Genomic DNA, 21,442 nt, shown 5'->3' on the forward strand with positions numbered 1-21,442 from the left:
GCCTCTCGGATTAATAGAAGGGAAATTTGTTTTATACACATGATTTATTGTTGTTGTCAGCTGCCATGGAGTCGGCTCCTGAGTCATGGCGACCCCAGGTACAATGGAACTAAACACTGCCTGGTCCTGCACCATCCCCATGGTTGATTGGAGATCAGATTGTTGTGATCCATAGGATTTTCACTAGCTGATTTTTGGAAGTTGCCAGGCCTTTCTTCCCCTTCTTAGTCTGAAAGCTCCACTGAAACCTGTTTAGCATCATCACAACATGTGAACCTCCACAAACAGACCGGTGGTGGACACGCATGAGGTGAATTGAACCTGGAAACCCTGGTGGTGTAGTGGTTAAAAGCTATGAGGCGAATTGAACCTGGAAACCCTGGTGGTGTAGCGGTTAAGAGCTATGGCTGCTAGCTAAAACATTGGCAGTTCGAATCCACCAGGTACTCCTTGGAAACCCTATGGGGCAGTTCTACTATGTCTAATAGGGTTACTGTGAGTCAGAATAGACTTGACGGAGGCGGGTTTTTTTTCCTCACGTACATTAGGTGAGAATTCTACCACTGAACCACCACTGGTCCCATATGTATCATTAAAAAAAAAAGTTGCTGATAAGTCGACTCCAGCTCATGTGACCCAATGTACGTCAGAGGAGAACTGTGCTCCATAGGATTTTCAAGGCCGTGACCTTTCAGACGCAGACTGCCAGGCTTTCTTCTGAGATGCATCATTTAAAGGAAAAACGTATTGCATCTGGTGTTTTTTTTTTACTTTTTGTTAGCAGCCAAAGTAAATTCTAGCCTTTAAGGCACAATTAACATACTGGCAGGACAAGAAAGGCAAGGAAGACAAAATAGCAGTGTGTGTGGTAGTCTTCTGAGATGGGGGCCCTTCACCAATGGGAAGGCTGTTTTCTGAACTTCAATACAGGAGTTGTGATCACGTTGTGCTCAGAACCACACAGAGCGTTAAGTTCACACACGTTGTGGTCTGTGATCCTGAGTGCCTGACAGCCTGGTTCATTAGTGTGAGCCCTCGGCCCCACTCTGTGCTCTGAGGTGGGAGAGGGATGGTACAGGAGGACAGATGTAACCACTACCGGGACTGAGAACCGCCCGGCAGCTGGTTTCCAGGGCTTCTGTAGTTGCAGAAAGAAACCATCTGCAGACAGAAGGAGCTGAATGTTTGTCATCACTTTCAATTGAGAGGGCAAGAGAAAAACCTGATGGACTCGTAGGAGGCTTCATGGAGGCCCGTCTGACTCTGAAGATCTCTCGGGTAATTTTAGTAGCTCTTTGTGAAACAGAAAAGGCAAAGTGGGCAGAGCTGCGCTAGGAGCGAAAGGTGTTCAGATTGTATCCGGGCTGCCAGGGCTGCCATAGGCAATTTAGATGGAAAGTCACCTCCAGATCAGACTTCTCAAAGGTCAAAAGGACCGAGAATTTCCACATGTGCACGTGGCCATCCACGCACGCTTTCTGTTAGCTGCAGGGCTAAGATGACACATTTACAGTTAGAGCCACAACCTAGAGTACTGGGAAGCACCCCATCTTAAGAGTACGGCTTTTTATTTTTAATGATAGGCTTACTGTAGCTGAGACCGCTGAAGGTTACCTTGTGGAGGACTTTAAGGTATGTGTGGGGATAAAATCTATTGGCATGTAAATGTCAGCGGTGGAATGCTGGGCAGGACACCTACTCTTCCCTGTAGTAACCAGTGGCCCTCTACAGGGAGTTCCAGCTGTTTTCTTTTTTTAACTTTATTTTGATCGTTTTATATGTATATATATAGATATATATATACACATACACACAGTACGTAACAAACTTTGCCATTTTAACCATTGTTAAGTGTACAACTCAGTGACATTAAGGATAGTCACCATACGGTGCAACCATCACCACTATTCATTTTCAAATATTTTTTTTCATCCCCCTAAACAGAAACTCCATTACAGCCTGGGAAACCCTATGGGGTAGTTTTACTCTGGTCTACAGGGTCACTGGGAGTCTGAATCCACCGGATGGCAATGGGTTTGTTTGTTTTTGGCTTTTAATCGGAAACTCAGTGCCCCTTAAACAATTACTCCTCATCCCCCACCCCCGCCAGTCCCCCGGTTACCATTAATAAGCTTTTGTCTCTATTCTAGACATTTCTTCTTCTTTGTTGTTGCTGTTTTTAGTTAGTATCAAGTCGATTCTGACTCATGGTGACCCCATGTGTGCAGAGTAAAACTGCTTCATAGGGTTTTTAAGGCTGTGACTTCTCAGAAGCAGATTGCCAGGCCTTACTTCTGAGGTGCCTCTTGGTGGGTTTGAACCACCAACCCTTCAGTTAGTGGTCCAGTGCTTAACCATTTTGCCACTTATCATATAAAGGAGATATCACTATAATGTTTGTCCCTATGTGTCTAGCTTAGTTCACTCAGCATCATGTTTTCAAGGTTCGTCCGTAGGATAGCATGTATCTTTATGGCTGAATAATATGTCATTGTATAGCTATACCACATTGTGTTTATCTATTCAGCTGTTGATGGACACTTGGCCTGTGTCCACCTTTTGGCTCTTGTGAATAATATAACAACGGTTATACATTGGAGCATATACATTGTATATTAATAATGCTGAAATGAACACTGGTGTACAAGTATCCTAGTCTGACAATTCCTTTGGGTTTATAGCCAGGAGTGGAAAGGCTGGGTTGTTTCAACTCTTTCCAGTATAAATATGGCATACGAGACCTAGTTCTCATCCCAGGTTCCAGGGGTGTACCCAATGCTGGGCCTCAGGCTCTGATAATGAAACTCTCTGGAGCTGTGGGGCTCTCTCCCCTTCGCCAGGCCCAGGGTTACCAGGGCGGGTGGTGGGCAACTCAAGGGGCCTCCATCCAGCTCCTAGCTATCTGCTATCTCATACACATTTCAGAGATGTTTATGAAAGTCCCCATACACGTGTACATCACTCTTTGCCTGACAAGGTCCAGGGAAGTGGAAGATGTAAAAATACCAGCTGCCACTAAGAAGCCAGAAGTTACATCACACAACTAGCCCACACCCAAGAGCCTACTTCCTGAACATTTCATAACACGGAGGAATCTGGAAGGCATTATGCTGAGTGAAATTAGTCAGTTGCAAAAGGACAAATATTGTATGAGACCACTATTATAAGAACTGGAGAAATAGTTTAAACAGAGAAGAGAATATTCTTTGATGGTTACCAGAGGGGGAAGGGAGGGAGGGGGGAGAGGGTTTTTCACTAATTAGATAGTAGATAAGAACTATTTTAGGTGAAGGGAAAGACACCATGCAATACAGGCAAGGTCAGCACAACAGGACTAAACTAAAAGCAAAGAAGTTTCCTGAAAAAACTGATGGCTTCGAAGGCCAGCGTAGCAGGGGCGAGGGTCTGGGGACCATGGTTTCAGGGGACATCTAAATCAATTGGCATAATAAAACCTATTAAGAAAACAAATGAACAGAAAAAAAAAAAAAAGAGCCTGCTTCCTGGTTGACAGCTAAATCGAAGGAAGTAATGCAACTTTTGCTGGTTTAAGACCATACCGAGTGTTGCAGGCTGGGGGAGACAAGAAAGGGTGTGGGATGCAAATAGGAGATTCAAGAGAAAACAATTCTCCAAACCTTCAGAGAAGCCTTCAGATTTTAAAACGCCAAATGGGCCATTTCTGAAATACCTTTGGGTGCAGTTTTATAGACACTGGAGATATTGCAAAACCCTTTGTTTAAATAAATTTATCGTGGGATAAAGAAGACCTTAATTCCAATCTTCCTAGAGAGCTAGCCTGGTAGATGGGGTCCAACAAATCACCTCAGCCCCCTCCTAGAACCTTCTAAAATGTGAGGAGACAAACTTCGTCCCTGTTGAGAGTTTAGTTGATACACAAGTTCGGTACAGCAACGCAAGATCAAATTTATGGTAGTGTGGAAGTAACTCTGTGTTTTTTTGTGCTTCACTGTGTGTTTGGGCTTATTCATAACCAATGTGTACAGTGTATTTATGCCCATGCTGTGTGACACAGATCACAGCTGTATCATTTTTACAGGTTTATAGTTCTTTCAGCGTTGCTTTTATAACTTGCTACTGATTGCACAATATTTTTTAGAGCCCATGTTCAAGAAAACAATTCTAAAATGTTTCTATGGAGATACAGGAATAATTTACAGTGATTGGCTTCATCCTTCACGTTTCTATAAACCACGTCATGCTTGAATTACAGGAATAACCTGTAAACTAGGCCCTTTGATTCTCAATTTCCAGTTAAGAAAAGCTGAGGAGACTGAATCTAGGTGGAAGTACATCAAGGCCTCTAGGAATATATTACAGTGTGTCATGGATTCAATTGTGTCCCCCCAAAATGTGTGTCAGCTTGGTTAGGTATTGTGTAGTTGTCCTCCATTTTGTGATTTTCCTATGTGTTACAAATCATAATCTCTGCATGTGGTTAAAGAGCATTAGGGTGGGATGTAACACCCTTGCTCAGGTCACATCCCTAATCTAACGTAAGTGGGTTTCCCTGGAGTATGGCCCGCACCACCTTTTATCTTACAAGAGATGAAAGGCAAACAAGCAGAGAGTTGGGGACCTCATAGCATCAAGAAAAAAGCACTGGGAACAGAGTGTGTCCTTTGGACCAGGGGCTCCTGTGAGGAGAAGCTCTTAGTCCAGGGGAAGATTGATGAGAAGGACCTTCCTTCAGAGAGAAAAAGCCTTCCCCTGGAGCTGACATCTTGAATTTGGACTTCTACTAGACTATGAGAAAATAAATTTCTCTTTGTTAAAGCCATCCACTTGTGATGTTTCTTTTAAAACAGCACTAGATAGCTAAATCACAGTGAAAAATAGGAATTAATCAAAACAAACAAACGAAAAAACCCATTGCCGTTGAGTCGATTCCAACTCATAGTTATCCTATAGGACAGAGTAGAACTGCCCCACAGGGTTTCCAAGGAGTGCCTGGTAGATTCAAACTGCCAATCTTTCAGTTAGCAGCTGTAGCTCTCAACCACTGTGCCACCAGGGCTCCTAATTACATTATGAATGTGTTCTGTGTGGAAAAAAAGAGTGTGAGGATAGGTCTAAGATAACATACATTCCTAAATTATTAATTAGCACAATAAAGAAAAGTAACGCCTTACCCTAACAGTCGTTGTTGGGTGTCATCGAGTCGATTCCGACTCACAGAAACCCCAGGTGATAGAGTAGAACTGCCCCATAGGGTTTTCTATGTTGTAATCTTTATGGCAACAGATCGCCAGGTCTTTCTCCCGCGGAGCTGCTGGGCAGGTTTGAACTGCCAACCTTTCGGTTTCGCAGCTGAGTGCTTAACCCTTGAGCCACCAGTGCTCCTTACTCTATCAAGTAACCTTGAGAAAACATATGAATAATGAAAGCCTGTTTCTTATAAACATGTACCTGGACACACAAGTTTCATAATAAAAACAGTAGAGACTTTCTTAATTCTCTACCTAATATCTTGCAATAACAGCTGGTGAAAAGTATATGCCAGCAATTATTTGGGGTTTAATTCCATCCCTGCCAATAATTATTTGCTGGGGGAGCTTAGCAAATTTAATTTCTCTCAGCTTCTGATTTCTCCTCTGAGAACGGAGGATAACAATATCTGCCGTGTAGTGTGGCAAGGATTAAATAAGGCAATGCACGCAAGGCCAACGGCCCTGGTAGCATCCCAATAGTGTAACTCCTTCTCTTAGAACAGAGCTTGTTTGTCACCTGTGGCGCTGAGTGCAGATGCAGACCAACAGGGAGCCAGCTATGATCCCAAAGTGCTAACGTTTCCTGTGTTAAAAATAATCAAAACTCACCGAAACTGGACAGAGGGTTTATTCTAAACACTTATTCTATATGCATATATCTGTTGTCATTTAGTCGGTTCCAACTCGCAGTGGCCCTATAGGACAGAGCAGAACTGCCCGATAGTGTTTCCAAGGCTGTAATGTTTACGGAAGCAGACTGCCACGTCTTTCTCCCATGGAGCAACTGCCAAGGGCTTAACCACTGCGCCACCAGGGCTCCTTATATGCATATCGGGAACCATTTTGATTCTAGAAAAAGCAAATGGCTCAGAGAGGCGAGGTACAATGAGGTTTATAAAGGTAAGAGGAGGAAGAAATGCAGAAGATCAACCATTGGCTCATTTTAACTTGATTGACTGAACCCTTCCTTCCCTCCTAATTGAGATCAACTGACATCAGGTTACTTCTGGCCTGGTTGCCAGGTTTGGGTGAGCGGCGCCTGGTGCATAGGAGTATTGTTGTGTTTTGGAGGTGATATCCATTCCAGAAGAATGGAAATAATGGAGAGATTGATGTGGATTTTACACACCAGTAAAGGCTTCTTTGACAACTGGGCTGTGGGTCGAACCTTGAGGGAAAATACTGTGCAGTATTCAGATTGAAGGAGAGAGGAGTAGACAATGTGTCCCAGGAACGGGACAGCCTGCATAAAGGTAATGAATGGGAAAGAGTTAAAATTCCCAAGGGCCACATCATTTCCTTTTCGGGAATGCTAATACAGGACGGACAGCCTAGCAGAAAGCTGTAGGGTGTGGAGAATAGCCCACTGCAGGGCCCCCTGACTCCAAGCCAATGGAGCACAGGGTGGGGGTAGCAGGACAGGCATGGCCCCAGCACAGGCCTACCCAGTCTTATATGGCTAAACCCTCGGAGCAAACCTCCTGTAACTGGGACAGCAGCCAGCTGCACCCTCAGAGACCTGCCCTGGCGTGGTCGGGGTTTGAGGTGTCACCTCCGCCCACCCCACCTGCAGAGATGAAAATATACCCCACCCCCTGAAGAGTGGTTGGCGATGCATCAAGTTGGCCGGGTGGACAACGTACCTCTCTGACTTGTAAAATAAAACCCAGAGACCAGGTTCAAAAGGGCAAGGAACACGTGTGTAAAATAAATAAGGGATTTCGCAAGGAAAAAAATAATGTAACTTAGTGACTAACTTCTACTCCGTTCCTCCCCCTCCCTGTCTCTGTCTCTCCCTCTCTCCCTTTTCCTCTTCTTCCCCCATTTTCCTCTCTCTACCAGACCCGAGCAGTTATCATCCATGCTTCTTTCTGTAGACTGTCATTTCTATTTCTCAGGTCAGAATGTTCTGTAACATACTGTGTTCATAACATAGTAAACAACAGCCAGCAGCACCAAAACCAAGAGCCAAACATAAATCACACACACACACACACACACACACACACACACACAGAGACACACATGCCATAAAAATAACTACACCGTTTTACAGACTAGAGCAGGGGGTGGGAAGCTCAACATATCGACGGCAAAGGTCTGACACCCACAGCTTCCCACACCCCTCCCTTCCGTCACAGGCCCACTCTGCACAGACACCGTGGGTGTGTGTGTGCAGGATGCATCCAAAACCCACTTCTGTCGAGTCGATTCCAACTCATGATGACCCTATAGGGTTTCCAAGGCTGTAAATCTCTACAGAAATAAACTGCCACATCTTTCTCCACTAGGGGTTTCGAACTGCCGACCTTTCGGTTAGCAGGATGCATTAAGATTCAGAAATCACTGGCAGGGGGCTCATGCAGCCCGCTCTGAATCAACCCTCCCAACTCAAGCAGATGATTGCCTAAGGCGGGGGCTCAGGGCCAAGCACCCTGACACCTGGCCTCCTCCCCCACCTCTGAAGCTGGGGTAGAGTCTCACCTGCCCAGGCCTCCTTTCCTCCTGATCTTCGATCTTCCCAATTCTCTGAGGTCAAGGCCACAGTCCACCTAAGAAGTCTACATACACCCTAGAACCATTGTCAGGAGCTGCATTGGGCTAGGCGTCCTGACGGCTCTTAGAGGCCTTTCCTAAGCCCAGTGCAGACTCACTCATGTGAGAATTGCCCAGGAAGAACCAGCTTCTTGATGTTCCGGGGTGGGAATGCTGGCTTTGGCGATATCAGGCAGTACCACCCGTTAGCTGGCTGCCACCACTGTTAGTCTCCCCCAGAACTCCCAGAGAGAAGTGGATTTACAGCACAAAAGAACGCTTCCTTAAAATTATCGATAGATCATTTCAAAGAAAATGATGAAATTACGTTAAAATCGAGTTTGTTGGAAACCTGCTTGAGGCCCCTTGACATTGAAGATAGAACCGCTATTCTAAAAACTAGTTCTGGGGCACCCTGCTTTTGGTGTAGTTTAACTACCACCCATCTAAAGTACAAAAGAGTATTTTCTTGGAACGAAAATGCAGGTGGAAGCAGAATTCATGACTGCGTTTAAGTGAGAACTCCTTTGAAGATTTCCTGTTACTGCATTCACAAGTCCCCAGTCAGGTAAGCAGCTTGGTCTTCTGGAGCTAGCGTGGAAAGCTGAAAAGCAACCAGGTCATGAGCACGCTGATGCTCATCTGTGGCCACTGAGATGGGACGAGCACAGTCACGCCGGCAGACTCTGATCAGGCAGGGAGGGGACTCGTGAGGGCATGGCTGACACACCCACCCCGTCCTGGCGGGGCTCAGAGGCCTGGTGCCTGCTGTGGGGATAATAATCACGGCTGAAGCCTAGTCCTGTGCCTGCTGGACACTTTACATAAGTTCCTCCTGGACGCACTGCCTGGCTGGCATGGAGGCAGGGTGCTGGCCTGTAGGAAGCCCCGATGAGCAGGCTCCTCCCCATGTGCTGGCTCGTGATGGAAAACGGTCATTTCCTGGACACCCTGGGGACGTGGCTAGTTAATGTTTTACAAGCACATAGCATTAGTCAGGAGAACAGCGGGCCTTCCTGCACCATTACCACCAGGGCGTGTATGGAGCATGACCCGAGACAGACACAAACACTGCAGGCACTCCTTGTGGCCAGAGCCAGCAAGTAACAATGACAGTGGCATGTTTACTTCACTTGCGGGGTTTCATCCACCTCCAGCGACTCAGAAATTCCCGACAGCAGGCCAATGGTGTTGGGAGCCCGCAGGCAAGTGAGGAAGTGCAGGTCCTGGTCTCAGCTGAGGAGTTTAACATGGCCAGGGGCCAGAGTAGCCATGCCCTGAATCTTGACTTGAAAAGATGGAGGATATCTGAATATGCAAATCCTTGACCCAAAGCCTCTGGATCCTAATTGGGGGACAGGATGCTCTGCTAGGCTGCCAGCTCCACCCTGGTCCTGGAGAGACCAGAGCCAAGCTCCAGCATCCAACATTTTACCAGGGAGCTCCTTGCTTCCAAGACACCATGGGAAGATAAAGGATGTTAGCAAGTGACAATTGTATTTAAAGAGAGGGATGGGAGACAGTGACAACAAAAGCATACAGTTCGGGGGAAGACCCCTGATTTGGAGCCAGGAACTTATCGATTGGCCAACATGGCAGGAAGCTTACTATGCGTGAGGTTCTCCCAAAACCTTCTGGAAGTAATGCTTCTTTCATCCTCTAGCCCTGTGGCGAGGCAGGAAGTTCCTGGGTGGTACAAAAGGTTAATGTGCTCACATGTTAACTGAAAGGTTGAGTCAAGCCAGAGGCACCTCAGAAGAAAGGCCTGGTGACCTGCTTCTGAAAAATCACCCATTGAAAACCCTATGGAGCAGAATTCTACTCTATGGCAACTGGTTTTTTACATCTGTAAATATGATTCTGTTTGGAAATAGGGTTTTGTTTGTTATGTTGATTAGGTCATACCTGAGTAGGGTGGGTTCTAAATCTAATCACTTCTGAGTAATAGAAATAGTAGAATGAACGTGGAGACAAATGGGGAGAGACACCATGTGAGGACTGCCTACAAGCCAAGGAACTGTGCAATGCCCAGGGCTATCGACAAGGAAAGGATCAACACCACTGAGACCCTGGTTTGGACTTTCAGCCTCCAGAATTTTGAGACAATAAATTTCTGTTCTTTAAAGCCACCCACTTGCGGTACTTGTGTTACAGAAGCACTAGGAGACTAAAAGAAAAAAAAAAATTTTTTTTTTCTTTTGACAGGTTCTTATACTAAAAAAAAAAAAAAAATGTTTTCTCAATGCACTAAGTCTTGATTTATTAAGGAAGGATTAGAAGAGATACCATCCCCTTTCAGACACTTCGGTGAATGTTCTGATGACTAAATTTATTAACGACAACACCACTGGCAAAGTGTTCATAGCTCATTTCCTTGGACATGAACATAATCATAGAGTAACAGCAAATATTGAAGTACCTCAAGAATACATCATTCAACTAAGCATCTTTTTAAATTCTGCTATTGAAAAAATGATGTTTAAATGAGTAATTAAATAACAAACACCGAAAGCACAAGGCATATACCATGAACGTTAGACCACCAATAAGCTTGCATTTGGAGGAACTTTGAATTTCCAAGTGTTTTCTGCATGCCATTTAATTTCCAAATGGTATCTTGAGGGCCTCAAAAGATCAATATCCTTTCAAAAGGCAGTGATTTATTATTCCTGCTAGGTCGAGGCCTATAATATTATTGCTCCATCAAAATCAAAACTGTCCAGGAATGTCTTTCCTAAGAAGTAAGGGTATGGTTTGAAAAAGTCAGCATCTTGGAAGAGTATACTCACAATATTGTGGCTTAACTGATAAGTCATGACCACGATATAATAAAGTGTGTAAGTTATTTCTGAAAACAACAGCAAAAGCAAAACCTGGTGGTCATCAACTCTGACACATGGCAACCCTATGTGTGTCAGAGTAGAACTCTGATCCACAGGGTTTTCAATGGCTGATTTTTGGAAGAAGATCACCAGGCCTTTCTTCCAAGGCTCCTGTGGATGGAACACAGGTTGAACCTCCAACCTTTCAGTCAGCAGCCAAGCGCGTTAACTGTTTGCAGCACCTGGGACTTCTAAATATTTATTTCTCCAAATCTGTAACACTTGTGGATACATAATTTCTTATCCAACCCTAATCCCAGGATTCAAGTCGGGGTGGAAACATCAAAGCCAGTGTGATGAGAAGGGAAGAACACAGATGGGAGCAGTGACCAAAACCCTTGTCTCTGCTTGGCAGTTGTGATTGGATAGGCTGCTCATTTCTAGGGCCTCCTTTGCTTTCCCTCTCAGGAAATACGGGTAGGGATCTCTCAAGTCCCAGCCACCTGTAACTGCCTCGGCAATTTCTACAAGCCAGGAACTGAGGACGCTAGCCCTGGGACACTGAGCAGCTGCTAACATCCAGGTCCATGACATGGGAGCCCAGGCCAAGGTGAGATGCTGTGAAACGTCATCTTGCGTGTCTACTAGGTGGCCATGCCTGAGAGAGCAGCCACAGAGCCAAGATGAGGCAGGATGCCAGCACACCTGCCCTTCTTCCTCCTCTGGTCCATAGGATGCTAGAAGGGCAACCTCTCCTGGGCCTCTGGGCTGAGCTTGGAGGTGAGACTCACTACTGGTGGCTCAGAGGTAGAATTCTCTCCTTCCATGCAGGAGACCCAGGTTCTGTTTCTAGCCAAGGCTCCTCAGGTGCAGCCATCACCCATCTACCACTGGAGGTATGTATGCTGCTGTGATGCTGAACAGGTTTCAGTGGAGCTTCTAGACTAATATGGATTAGGAAGAAAGACCTGGAGATCTACTTCTGAAAATCAGCCAGTGAAAACCCTATGGATCACAATGGTCTGTTACCTTGAGTTGGGGGCCAACTTGATGGGAGCTATAACAACCACCTCACATACTTTTGTCTCCATCCTTTTTGGAGTGAGGCACTGTGCATAAATCAGAAGACAAAACCAAACCACTGTTGGACCCCGCAGCCCTACAGGTCTGCCCCCAACAGGACTGAGCCACTTGCCTATATAAGCAGACATCCCACAGAGGTTAGGGAGTACCTTACTACCACCAAGAAGAAGAGTCTAGAGCAGAGCTTTTCCTTTGGACCTGGGGTCTCTGTGCTGAGAGCCGCTTAGACCCAGGAGACAGAGGGAGTTGTACCACTGGAGTGACAGCAGCAGAGCTAGAAGACTGGTACAAGATGATATAGTGGGCTTCCTGGCCCGTGGAGGAAAGGTGGCTACAGCAGGGCTCACAGATCCACAGAGCAAGAGAGCTGAGGGCCTTCAGGCAAGAGGCTTGCTGGTGGAGTGGGGTCTCTCCAGGCACTTGTTGGCAGAGCTAAAAGGGCTATAACACTGGCCTGAGCAGAGCAGGGGCCATGAGGAACCTGTCCTGAGGGGGCCAAGAGGAGGCCTGCATAGTGGGGTGTGGGGGTGGGGTGGGGGTGGGGAGCTGTCCTGCACGGAAGAAGCGAGAGATGTGCTCTTCACTTTGGAGGAAACTTCCAGACCTTGCCTGTGTGCTTCTTGATATTGACCCTGTTCCCGTTACTTCCGTTTAATCCTGATCCCATGTTACTTCCCTAATGAACCATGTAACTGTGAGTAGGGTCTGTAAATTCTGTGTGGGCACTGCAGTGAATTAATGGAACCTAGGAGAGAAGTAGAGAGTGCTTGGGGTGGTCAGCTGGTGTCAGAATTGGTAAAAAGGCTGGAGGGGGGAGATATGTGTGACCTCCACCTCACAGGAATGAGTTTTGGACTGACGTCAATGCTGATTCTCATTCTTCTACTTAGATGAGGTCCATGCCAGTTGGTGCCAGATACAATGACCTCAGCTGGACGGTTCTCTCCTTTCTTTCAGGAGGCCTAAGGGCACCGATTTGGGTCTGAACTTGACCCATTTTAAAAAATGCATTAACGGTTTCTGCCTCTCCTCTCTGCCTTTTTCCATATCCATCCTTCCTGGGTCTCTCTATAATATACTACCAAAATGCATATAATTAGCCAAGAATCCATCTCATCAGCAATACCCAAAACTCCACAGAAAGCAACTACGAAAATTAGTCTAACAGATGAAAAGCTATTGAGATCGGAAGGGCAGATTCCTACCACTGAATCTGGCCATAGCTATCATGGTAACTAAGCATAGTTCAATGTAAAAAGGTTGGGATTTCCCTCTTCATGGGCTGAGGAAGCCCTGAGTCCAGGTAAAGTTTCAAATTTCTCTTTGATAAATGCCATAAAAGCAAATGAAGTTATGTCTCGGGGATTTGGGTCCCGGTAGAGTGACTGTAACACACCAGCCTACACACAAACACAACCCGAGACCTTTTCCATCTTCATGAGCAAATGTTTTGTTTTGTTTTAATGGTGACAGACTCAGTCTAGGTCTCACGCTATCCTCACATTCAAGTTTACTTTGAGTTCCTGTAGCATGCTTCACTTGGGTGTTGCTGATCCGACGTAAACATTCTTTTATTCAGCATTGGGACTATTAGCTAATGCAGTGTTCAACACGACATTTCCCAGCATTTTCAGGGGGCTGCTTGCCTGGTGCACACAGCTCTGAATTCCATCTGCCCTTCACAGAACAACTTCCAACCACCAGGCTGAGATGAATAAGGTTTGCTTTTAATATCTGGCTTAAATCCTCCCTGTTTCAAAATAAGTCTTGACACTGGAAAATAATGATGAAATAACAGAACCATCATCTGCCTTTTAAAACCACACACCTTTCATAAAGCAATATAAGATGAAATATTGAAAGCCTGGGTGCATTATGCCTGCCTGGGAAATGTAATTTCTCCTCCGTGGTTTTCTAGGCAGACAACTGCAGCTGGTGTTTCTACTTCATAAATCCTTGGTCTCAAGCTATTTCAAGGTTATTACATTTTTCAGACATCGGAAAGAACTAGCACAAACACAACCAAAACGCTCAAACCCACATATAAGAGAAGCCTAGCTCCTGAAATAGGTGAAAATCATTATTTTATGAAATTACTGCTTCAATTTACCTTGACTTCATAAGGCACCATACTAAGCTGAATAAATCATACCCCAATTCTTTAACTCACTTCCGGTTGGTGGAAAACAGATGTAGACATTGTTATGGATTGAATTGTGTCCCCCCCGAAAGGATACACTGAAGTCCTAACCTCCAGTACTGTGAACGTGACCTTGTTTGGAAATAAGATCTTTTGAAGGTGTTATTAGTTAACATGAGGCTGCACTAGAGCACAGTGGGTCCTAATCCCATCTGAGTGGTGCCCATATAGAAGAGAAGAAGACAGACAGAGAGGCAATAGAGGGAAGACGGCTCTGTGAAGGTGCATCTACAAACCAAGGGATGCCCGGGGCTACCAAAAGCCTGGAGAAACAAGGGCCTTCCTTAGAGCCTCTAGCGAGAACAGGGCCCTGCCCACACCCTGAATTCAGACTTCCAGCCTCCAGAACTTGAAGACAGCACATTTCTGTAGCTTAAAGGCACCCACTTTGTGGTCCTTTGTGGTCCTTTGTTACGGCAGCCCTAGGAAACCCATACAGACATACTGCTTCTGTGACATTCTGGCTGTGGTATGTTTCAAATGGCAGATGATGATTAGAAAGAGTGGAGTCCGCCCAAAGATTTATGCAACAAATACCAAGAATCTATTCTGCTCAAATCACTCTTCTCTGCACCGTGGCAGATACTAGGATGAATAAAACATTGTCTCTACTGCAGAAGACATTTAAGCTCCCCAAAACAAAATGCTCCCCAAACTGGAGAAGAGCACCTCCCACCCTGAAAGCTGTGCAAGGGGGCAGCCATCCTAGAAGCAGAGGTGAAGAGGCGGGATCTGGCCCCATGCGGTGCTCCCTGGGAAGTTTCCACGTCACGTGATGCCTGGAAGACCTGAGCACCGATTTCGCAGTGCTTCTGCCAGCGAGGAAACCTCTGCTTATTGAACAGCTAGGAAGGAGCTGACACGAGCTGGGACCCACACGTACAACTCTTCTGCAAATAATTCATGTTCACCACCCTCTGTTTGACAAAAATCACACCCTCACCACTTCCGCCCTTCTACACCAGCTCTCCTGAAACAGAAGGAAATTTAACCCCCGTGTCGAGCAGTCATTCTCTGAAAGACAGAAATTTCAGAAAACGGATTCTGATTTCAGAAAGTAAAGTGACATGTGTCATACCAGTGGCTCAGACCATCACTGTACAAATCATTCTCATGGAGGCACACTTTATAGACAGTCTCGCCAGGAGTGGCTTCCCACCTGGAGTGGGATCCCTGGAGTCAGACTAGCTCAGGCCAACACTGACCCCCTGTGTCTCAGCTTTGTCCCCTGCAGAGCCTCTCCTGCAACAGCACTTGACTCAGGTCAGCCAACAGCAGAATTAATGCCCATCGTCGCAGAAGCAGTAATCAGAATTTCAAGATGGTCAGGACTACTGCCTACTCATCAAAACAACGTCGAAAACAAAAGGCAAAGTCTAACTCTACCTTCAAAAAAAAAAAAAAAAAGTTTAATGCCGGTAATAATTTTGTAGACAATCTTAAAATTGAGAGGATAGAAACCAAACGCAGACCTTAACTACTAAATAAAACAGAATCGAGGTGCTATGGAAGTCATTCATTTGATAACACTTACTGAAGGGTTGTTTCAACGGTTTTTTTGCAGTTTAAGACTTACAGGGCAGTCCAAGAAGAAGCATTACATCCTGAAGAAAAATCACCAGGAGTTGGTGAGTGGAAGCTGATTTCCCCTGAGAAAGCAGTGACGCCAGACCTCTGACCAACCTCCCTGAAGCTCTGAAGGCATCACACCTGTCTGTTACAGACTGAATTACGTCCCCCCAAAATGTGCATTCACATATGGTTAGAAACCCTGGTGGTGTAGTGGTTAAGAGCTACAGCTGCTAACCAAAAGGTTGGCAGTTTGAATCCACCAGATGTTCACTGGAAAACCTATGGGGCAATTCTACTCTGTCCTATAGGGTCACTATGAGTCGGAATTGACTCAATGGCAACAGTTTTGGTTTTTGGTACACATGTGGTTATAGTCCCATTTGGAAATGGGTTCTTTGTTATGTTAATGAGATGCTATTAGTGTGTGCAGGGTGTGTCTTAAATCAATCTCTTTTGAGATATAAACCAAGCAGATTAGGTACAGAGAAGCCAGCACAGATGGGGGAAGGTAGATGCCACATTAAGATCACCAGGGAACAAGGAGCAGAAGACGAAGAGACAAGTGTCTTCTCCCAGAGCCAATAAAGCCTTCCCCTAGAGCTGGCGCCCTAAATTCAGACTGCTAGCCTCCTAAACTGTGAGAAAATAAATTTGTAAAAGCCACCTGCTTGTGGTATTTCTGTTATAGCAGCACTAGATGACTAAGACACTGTCCTTATGTTGTTAGTGTCAATAGGGCACTGCCCCCCTATATAAAATCAGTGTCACTTTTGGTGTGGTACATCAGTCACAACTCAGGAGAAACACTTCCTATGCTTTCATACCTGCTTCTTTCCTTTCAGAATGAGCCACCGAATGCAGACCTTCCTGTCCGAGTGGACCCAGAGAGCCCCCTGTGGGCAGGCCAGGTCACTGGCCTGTTGGACCCTCTCCAGCCCCTGATGTTTCCCTCTGACTGAGGAGCTTCTGGTGAGAGCTAGGTAAGCATCATTGCAACCAGTGAGAAGTGGTGAAGGTCTGAGACAAGTGTAGGAACGACTGGGTCTCAGAAATGTATCCTGGGACCACAGATGTACAGGGCAAATCTCACTGGTTGCCACCTGAGTCACCCTGACGGAGTAGAAAAGCACAGGGCTTGGTGTAGCCCACCGCGAACTTGAGCTTTCTCATTTCCACATAGGAACACCAACCTGTCTCCATTCATTGGGTTGCCGTAAGATTGAAGAAGACGACAGGACTTGAGAACACTTGAGAAGTTTACAAATATCATTTGTGCTTTGCCCCTCAGAGGATGATACAGAGTTCCTAACTTAGCAAGAGGGGTCATCTTATTCAGGGATAAAACATGGCTATTTCAATTTTTGTGTGTCCTTTTAGAAAATATACCTTTCTTGGGAGAGAGGAAAAAGCTTAGTTAGGCCTTCCACAAAAACAACCAAACCGATTGCCATCAAGTAGGTTCCGATTCATAGCGACCCTATAGGGCAGAGTAGCACTGCCCCATAGGGTTTCCAAGGAGAGGCTGGTGGATTTGAACTGCTGATTTTTTTGTTAGCAGGCAAGCTCTTAACCACTGCAACACTAGGGCTGTAGTTAGGCCTTAATGGGTTATAAATATAAATATGATACGTATATATGAAACAAAAGATATCACATAAAAATAAACCCTCACATCAAGAAGTTCATAGCACTGATCCTTCATTTAAACTAACATTTGAGGAAAGAGTAAATAGGTAAGCTATTTATTGCACAAAATTACGCTCTAACATCTCAGGGACTCAGCAGATGTCAAATCCTAACTAACCCTGAAACCAGGGCTCCAGGGCTCGTATCTGCAGTATGTAAAGAACCTTCAAAACTCAACAGTAAGGAAACATGCAACGTAATTAAAAAGAGGGCAAAAGACATGAACAACTTTTTCACCAAAGACAAGTCAGGTGGCAAATAAGCACACGAAAAGATGTTCAACATCATTATCCATTGTTGTTGTGTGCTGTCAATTCTGACTCATAGCAACCCCATGTGACAAAGTAGAACTGCTCCACAGGGTTTCGTAGGCTGTACTCTTTATGGGAACAGATCACCAGGCCTTTTCTTCCGAGGAACCACTACGTGGGTTGGAACCATCAATCATTCAGTTAGTAGCCAGGCGCTTAACCGTTGTGCCACTAGGGCTCCTTCATATCCACTAGGAAATGCAAATTAAAAGCATATTACAATATTACTACATGCCTGTTAGAATGGCTAAAATACAAAATGTGACAACACCAAATGCTGTCAAAGTTGTTGAGAAACTGGAAAGCTTGCATACTGCTGGCTGGTGGGAGCTCACACGCAATGGTACAGGCACTCTGGAAAACAGTGTGGCCATTTCTTACAAAATTAAACATGTGTTTACCATGTTTAGTATATAATAAATGTACTCTTGAGCATTTGTTTACAAGAAATGAAAACGTAGATTCACTAAAACCCTGAACCCGACTGACCACAGCAGCTTTATTTGCAATAACCCAAACTTGGAAACCACCCAAATGCCCTTCAACGGGTGAATGGTTAAAAACAAAACAAAAACAGTGGTACATCCACACCACAGAATACTCATCAGCAATATAAAGGAATGAACTATAGGTACTGGCAACAACTTGGAAGGATTTCCAAGGCATTATGTTTAGTAAAAAACACCAATCTCAAATGGGTGCATGGTGTATGATTTTATTTATATAGCATTCTTGAAAAGACAAAATCAGAAATGAGGACCCGATTCGTCGTTGCCAAGGCTTGGGACGGGGAAAGAGGGAGCTGGCTGAGGCTAAAAAGGTCAGCTTGAGGGTTCTTGTGGAGGGACCACCCTGTACCTTGACTGTGGTGGCAGTCACAGATTCTACAGATGTGAAGAAATTGCATAGAACTAAATGTGCATGTGTGTGGATGCGCGCGCGCGCACACACACACACACACAAACCAAATCAAACCAAGCCCATCGCTGTCAAGTTGATTCTGATTCGTTGCAACCCTGTAGGACAGAATAGAACTGCCCCATAGGATTTCCAAGGAGCGGCTGGTTAATTCGAACTGCTGACCTTTTTGGTTAGCAGCCGTAGCTCTCCATAGCTCTTAAGCACTGTGCCAAGTATATGTAAATCTGAATAAGGCTGGTGGATTCTATCAATGATAATCTCCTGGTTGTGATATGGTACAAGCATTTTGCAAAATGATACTATTGGGGGAATCTAGACATTCTCTATTATTCTCACAACTGCATGTGAGGCCACAATTATCTTGAAATAAAAAGTTTAAAAAAGTGGCTTCACTGAACATCCTTCTTATGTGTTTTTTTATGTACCCAGATTGGATTCTCTGCAGAGGACATACTTAGAAGTGGAATTGCGAGGCCACAGAGTATATCTCGGGGGCCTGGAGGCTTAATGGTTAAGAACTCGACCGCTACCAAAAGGTCAGCCGTTGGAAACCACCAGCTCCACCTTGGAAACCCTATGGAGCAGTTCTACTCTGTCCTATCGGGTAGCTATGAGCTGGAATCTAGTTAATGGCAATGGGTTTAGAGTATATCTATTTTTAGGTTTCTATATTATTCTCTGAAGCAGTGGTTCCTGTTTACACTTCTACTCACAATAATGCAAGTTTTCACTTCTCTACTTCTTTTCCAATACTTGATGTTATCAGAATTATTATTATTATTTTTTACCAGTATGCAAAAAAAGGTATATTATCGTAGTTTTAATTTTCAGTTCCCTGACTAGGCTTTCTGTCTAGACCAGCCTGTTTACACACGTATTTTTCTGTTGGGTTGCTTTTTCTATATTACTGTTTTTAGGATTTTTAATATATTCCAGTATTCATCTCACATGTCTGTTTAATCCCATTCTTTGTGCATACATCTATTTCTACAGTAGTGTTCACAGAGTTCCAAATTTAAAAAAAATACAGTAACATTCAGAACTACATTTTTGAACTTGAATAGTTATTGAGTCCAGAGATTCTTAAGATCTTTAACATTTACATTTTGGTTCTCGTTGCTGCCGAGCTGGCTTCCACTCGTGGGGACTCCACGTATAACACAATGGAACATTGCTTAGCCCTGTGCCATCTTCAGGATCTTGGTAGGCTTGAGCTCATTGTTGTGGCTATGGTGTCAATCCAGCTCTTTGAGCGTTTCTCTGGTCTTTTTAGGCCCCCTCCTTTACAAAACACTGGGGGAAATTTTGAATGTGGACCACAGGTTTTCCAGCTTACCCTTCCTGCCGGCCTGCCCTGCGGATTTTGGACTTGCCTGGCTAGCCTGTGCCATCACGTAAGCCAATTTGGTGAATATAAATCTCTTAGTATACATCGCCTCCTGGCTCCATTTCTCTGGTTAAATGTTGACTGATACAGGTTTAAATCTACTTGTAGATATCCTGGCTTCTTCTCCACCATCTGCTGAGCAGCCTGGGGTTCTCCCAGGCATGTTGTATGTTCCATCAAACACAGCTCCCAGGCCAAGGGGCTCAGGCATGACTGAACCTCCCTCAAGTGGCTATACTGGACATGTCTTATGCTTCATGGCTACTTATTAAAAATTATAGTAAGAGTAATTAAAATATACTCTTTTATTCTTTATTGACAACTGAGGCTACGAGGGGAGGACACCTAACCAAGCCATACAGCAGATCCTCACGATCTAATCATTCTGACAAAGAAACATGGTCTGCGGGAGCAATCCTTCATTAGCAGTAGTCTTTAAAACCAGAAAAAACGGAGGGTGCTCTGCAGGCCTTAGTCCGCAGAGCAGTGCAGGGCAGCAGTGAAAACCTGCAAGGAATTTGGCTCTGCCACTTGCTAATTGCGTGCCTTGGGCTGACTCCTGTGACTGATCCGGGCAATAGGATAGTATCAAGGAGCTCTGATGGCACAATGGTTAAGTGCTCGGCTGCTAACCAAAACGCTGGCACTTTGAACCCACCAGCTGCTCTGCAGGAGAAAGACCTGGCAATCTGCTCCATAAAGATTACAGCCAAGAAAACCCTACGGGGAAGTTCTACTCTGTCACATGGGGTCGCCACGAGTCAAGGGCCAAGTCGATAGCAGCTAACATCAACAACAGAGAAGGCATGGAGGCAGCTGCTTATCTTAAATGTGTTAAATTTTTAAAGAATTTAGAGAAAAACTGAAAAAATCAAATTAACCTTCAATTAACATTTAAAAGTTCAAACAGAAGTACGAAAGTAACGAGAATGGTTGATTTCAACAATTTTCGGTTTTCAGTAGATGCTTTTGATTAACACACATCCTCACACTCACCACCCACCAAGAAGCAAGAACTGAAGTTCAAAGTCACCATGGAGCGATTAAATACCAAATCACTGAGTAACTGGTCTTGTCACTGGGCAGAAGTACGGTGCTTCAGAAAGATTTTCAAGGTGGATTTGAACCAAAGAGCTTTTGTCTTCTTAAGAAGAAGAATCATTTCAGAAGAGCTAATTCTTGAGAATGACTGTAAACCAATGTTTTGCAGTAGCTTTAACTCGATTCTCCTGCCTTTTAACTTGATTTGTGTTCATCCCACTCGGAAGCAAACCTGCTGAAGTATACTTTCCCCTGGCTCCCAGGGACACACACAACTATGGTATAGGTACCCTGACAAGTCAGGTCCTGTTTTTCCAGACCTGCTCTCTCCAGGGTGTCCCATGACCCCAAATGTCCCTCGGTGATGGCCTGGAGGGGGGAGCCCCAGTTCAGGGAAGGCCCCTGACTTGTAGGAGGTCATCTGTAAAATGCTATAAAACAAGGGTCTCAAACCAGACTTCCCCCACAAAACCAAACCCACTGCTGTCGAGTCGATTCTAACTCATAGCAACCCTATAGGACAGGGTAGTATTGCCCCACAGTTTCCAAAGACAGCCTGGAGGATTTGAACTGCTAACCTCTTGGTTAGGAGTGGTAGCACCTACCCACTATGCCACCAGACTTTCCCATCACCTGGAAAATCCTGTCTCTAG

General features: G+C 45.0%; 1 protein-coding gene across 2 annotated transcripts in view; it reads right to left on the bottom strand.

Annotated features, from left to right (window-relative positions):
- MBP (myelin basic protein) overlaps nucleotides 1-21,442 on the bottom strand; it is a 134,484-nt gene that overhangs the window by 111,607 nt on the left and 1,435 nt on the right. The window lies entirely within an intron of this gene.

Source organism: Elephas maximus, chromosome 11, assembly GCF_024166365.1.
Source record: "Elephas maximus indicus isolate mEleMax1 chromosome 11, mEleMax1 primary haplotype, whole genome shotgun sequence".
Classification (NCBI taxonomy): Eukaryota; Metazoa; Chordata; class Mammalia; order Proboscidea; family Elephantidae; genus Elephas; species Elephas maximus.